The sequence below is a fragment of the Rhipicephalus microplus genome, unplaced genomic scaffold (genome assembly GCF_043290135.1).
Source record: "Rhipicephalus microplus isolate Deutch F79 unplaced genomic scaffold, USDA_Rmic scaffold_425, whole genome shotgun sequence".
Classification (NCBI taxonomy): Eukaryota; Metazoa; Arthropoda; class Arachnida; order Ixodida; family Ixodidae; genus Rhipicephalus; species Rhipicephalus microplus.
Window position 1 is genome coordinate 41,455 of NW_027464989.1, and position 5,193 is coordinate 46,647.

Below are 5,193 nucleotides of genomic sequence, written 5' to 3' on the forward strand. Positions count from 1 at the left end.
TCCCTTCATCGGAGATTTCTCGTGGGAACGCTTGCCTTCGCGCCTGCCTTTCTCTGTTTATGCTTAAACTCCAAATACTGCTTGCCGGTGGATATAAGCCCCTGCATTTTATTAATGAGAGGTCCTTCATTACTGTTAATACTTTATGTTTGGCTGAGCAGTGACGTGAAATGTACAATCTGAAATAAAGTGGGCTGAGAAGTTCTTTTCTTTAAAAGGTTGAGCAATGTTAGTAGTGCTCCTTTAGCGTCCATGAAAATCTCCTATCGGTCTCGACGCAGAATATGAAGAACAGCTTCTTTGATGTTGTGAAGTTCTGCTGTCATGCATGATCGCTGCAGCCTATAAGAGAGCATCTGAACCCACTATGGTGATCTAGGGGTGAGGATGCTCAACTGCTGCTCAAAGGTTAGGGTATCGAATCCCGACAACGGTGACCGCATTCTCGATGACGACGAAAATGGTTGAGGCCCGTCTACTCAGATATAGATGTACGTTAAAGAACCCCAGCTGGCCAAAATTTCTGGCGCCCTCCTCTACGGCATCTCGCTTGATGATATCGTGTTTATAGAATATTGACCCCAATTGATTATTAGTATTCATATCTGTCTTGTCAAGAGCACGTAAAAGCCATGTAAAGAAGTGTTACAAATGAATGAGACATCAATTCTCCAAGACACAGTTCTGCTAAGTACAGTTCTCGGCTGAGTAGAAGAGGGTATAGTTTGCAGCAGTGATTGGCGTGTCAAAATATTTTGCTACTAGGCCATAAACATGCGTTCAGTGGAAATGGCTTATATAATCACCAAACCGTGGTGTTTCCCATTTAGTGTCTGTATGAGACACTGATTTTATTACTAAGACTATAGCGCACCCAACCGTGTACCTAAATAATTCGGCAGATCCCATACCCTATGGGAATCAGTTTCATGTGGAGCAGTTTTACGCAACACTTTTGTCTTTGAGCCAATCGTTACGAGGCTACTGATGTAAGTCTAGTACTAAAGCACTGAAGTGGATTGCTAAAGTAAGTGTAGTTTAAAGTACTGAATAAGTTACTAAAATAGGTGTGTGTAATAAAGCACTGAAGTAAGTGTAATACTAAAGTACTTGTAGTACTGAAGTACTGAACCAATTACTAAATAAAGTGTACTCCTAAGGTACCAATAGGCGACTAACGTAAATATTAATAAAGACGTATAGCACTGAATAAGTTGCTAAAGTGTTGTACTGAAATACTGAAGTAAATTACTAAAGTAAGTGTAGTAATAGAACACTGAAATAAGCTACTAAGGTAAGTAGCTTCAGTGTCTTAGTTCCGTAGTAAAGTACGGAACTAAGATACTGAAGTAAATGTAGTAGTTGAGTGCACATAGAGGGCTTACCAGGCACGTCGACCACATTGGCGCTTAAACCGTAACTTGTTGGTCTAACGTTACGTCAGCAGTCATGTTAGAGTAAACACGTGAGTTGTATCGAAACGAAGTGATATTGTGGTGCGATGATGTGAATATCATTGGAAACGTTCATTCACGTATTCCCCCGGAGTCGAGCAACGCTTGAATGTGCCTTGCGGAATCATGGGAATGCAAGTGTATAAGTTTATTACACAGTGACAAAAGCGGAGCCAACAGAGGAACCTTCTCTCGGAATCTAGTCAATTGTTCTTAATGAGAAGCGGCAACGTTACTAGAATGCACTCAGTTTGAAAGCTCCGCTGTAGTTGTGGGGCGCGTCGCGGTAGCGAGAACTAGCGGCGCTGCAGTCAGATCCCGGGGCCCTGGGTGCACGTGTTGTTATCGGCGGCGGCGACGAGCAAGCGGTTACCGCAAATGGTGTGTTGGATTTACCCGCCACTTCGTGGACTGCTAGTTGGCACCGCTTATTTTCTTGCGCAAAAACGTGTTTGTCATGTAATAAAAACGTAGCGAAAAGGAGCTTATTTATCTACAGTGAGGTATACGCCGACTTGTTTCGCTCCGGGCTCCAACAGCAGCAACCTCAACGATGACTCCGCATCACGCAACTTGAGTGTTTGTTTATTCATTGATTCGTTTGTAAACATGATTATACAGTGGCAGAGGTCACGATTAAAGAAGATATATATAGTCCAGGTCTCTTTCACTCACATAGGCTTGTCGCTCTTTTAAGGTCAGAGAAAAAGCGGTATTTTTTGGAACGATTCAACCAAGCATACAAAAATCCGGCAAAAACATGGGCTTTGATAGATAATCTACGAGGCAAAAAGAACACGTCCACTGACCTACTGAAATCGGTTTTTGAGAAATTAGAGATAGTGGTTGATAAGTCCAACCACTTCTTCACGCGTTTTTCCAAGAATGCGCATGCGCATAAACGCACGTGCACGCTTAAACAGTCTGTTCCTGCATCTGCTTATATGCCCACGATCTCGAAGGAAGATCTCAGGAGAATAATTTTCAGTTTTCGTCCAAATAAGCAACCAAGAATTGATGGGGTAGCTTTGGCGACGCTTCGACAGAACTTTGAAGCATTATCTGGTATACTTCTCTTCATGGTAAATGATTTTTTAACCAGTGCATCGATTCCCGAGATATTAAAAACGGCGAAAGTTAAGCCATTGTTTGAAGTAGGGGAAAAAGATGATATAGAAAATTACAGACCAATTTTTATCTTGCCTATGCTCTCCCTGATACTAGAAAAATTTTCGCTTCAATGTATGACGTCCTTCTTACAGAAGTTCTCGCTACTGACACCCCGGCAATTTGGTTTCATTGCTCCGTGTACTCAGATTTGGGTGCACGTTAAAGAACCCCAGGTGGTCTAAATTTCCGGAGCCCTCCACTACGGCGTCTCTCATAATCAAATGGTGGTTTTGGGACGTTAAACCCCACAAATCAATCAATCAATTGGTTTCATTGCTAATCGCAGTACCATAACATTACTAGAAGAGTTTAGTGATGAAATATATTCGGCTTTAGACAAGAACCTGTTCTGTTGTGTTCTATTTTAGACTTGGTAAAAGTGTTTGAAACAATGAACCATACCATTTTGTTAGAAAAGCTTTCTTTTTCGGGCTTTCGGGGGCCTTTTTATGATGTGCTCTATAATTACTTACAAGACAGGTGACAGGTCGTTATGGGATGTAGAAGGGTAATTAGCAATAGAAAATATATTACTGCTGGTGTTGCACAAGGATCGGTGTTGTCACCATTGCTACTTAATTTATTTATCAATGACTTCCCCTTTTGAATTTGCAAAGCCAATGTGTACCAGTATGCAGATGATACGGTGCTGTTAACACGTCACATACGTTATGAAGGGGCGTATAATGCTCTTCAGAGTGAAATTCATAATGCTACGATATGGTTCGAAGAAAAATTCGTAATTGTAAACGAAAACAAAACAAAACTTATCTGCTTTCGAAGCCCTCTAAAACACAAAAATTGAATATACCAATGTTCAATTGCAATGTTCATGGATTGCAATGTTCGGTACTTCGCACCGAACATTGCAATCCACGAAACGCTCTGCAGTGGAAAATGTGGAATCATTCAGATACCTAGGCACAATTTTTCATAGTGATATGTCTTGGCAACATCACATGACACTTATTTGTTCCAAATTGAGAAGTGTGGCATGTCTGCTTTTCAATATAAAAAGCTTGGTGCCTCTACCAGTGAAAAAAAAATGATAGTTCATTCTTTAGCTTATAGTGCAGTGAGATATGGGATAACAGTTTTTGCATTTTGCTCAGAACGCTGGAAAACACGCATTGATAGTTTACTTCGAAATATTTTAAAAAGTGTAGCTTACGGTAGTAAGATAGATGCCAGTACTATTTTTCGGAATTTCGGCTTTTGTGTATTCCAGGATTTGTTTAATAAGACAGTTGGTCTAAGATACACTTGGTGTGATGACTTCAAAGTGTCATATGTAACCCGTCGGCCCTGAGAAAAAAAAAGCGTTTTATAATACCCTGGTTTTCTACCAGATATGGAGATGCATGTAAAAGTGTATATATTCCAAAAATTTTCAATGCACTACCTGACGAATTTTTTTCAGCGAGTTCAAAAAGGCAAATAAAGAAATTACTCGCTGAGCTGTAAACTAACATGGTCTATTTGTATGCCACGTATGCTCTGTGCCCCTCCTTTGTTCCTCTTTTTTTATTTTCTGCCTGTAAAAAAGTAAGTGCCAATCATTTGTCTGTTCGTTGGTAAGGAAACAGCAATAGTTTTGTTACCTTGTATCCACATCGCTGTAAACGGTTCTGCCGGGCCTAGTCGCACAAGTCCTTGGGACTTAGACAGGCCCGTTTCTTTGTATTTCTTATGGATGTGTACAATAAAGTATATTATTATTATTATTATTATTATTATTATTATTATTATTATTTATTATTATTATTATTATTATTATTATTATTATAATTATTATTATTATTATTATTATTATTATTATTATTATTATTATTATTATTATTATTATTATTATTATTATTATTATTATTATTATTATTATTATTATTATTATTATTAATATTATTATTATTATTATTATTATTTGTAGTGATCCACATCGCTAATGCCAGCAAAATATAGAACGACAAGATGATGACGCCAGCAGAAGCGAATGTGTCAATAAACCAATGCAGTCGTATTGCCTGCATGAAAACTTCAGATAGGCGCAGTCGAGCTCAGGAGCCTACAAATGAAGACCAAGTTCGGCTTCACTCGTCGTCAAGAGCGACCCCTCATTGTGGGCTTCCAAGGAGGTAAGGGCCAGAGATACGTGGAGCTGCAGGAAGCCACTACAACTCCGACCCTTCTGGAGACGATCGCCCATATCGCCAGAGCTACTGTGGATGACGTCGTCGCTCGACGTAGCGCGTCTCTGAACATGACGTTTGATTATTTGTTGTCTCATTTAGTAAAAGCTCTCCCAGCGCGTGAATAGCTAACAACAAAAATCTCACCGATACAAGCAGTGAAAGTGCCCTTAACGCTATATACTTGAAATGCAGAAGCTATATATGGAACGACAGCCGCAGCAGCTTTTAAACCTGCCCCGCCGTGGTGATCTAGTGGATAAAGTACGAGGCTGATGAGCAGGGCGCGGGACCGAATCCCAGGTGCGGCAGCTGCATTTTCGAAGGAGGCAAAAATGCTGTAGGGTCGTGAGCTGAGATTTGGGTGCACGTTAAAGAACCCC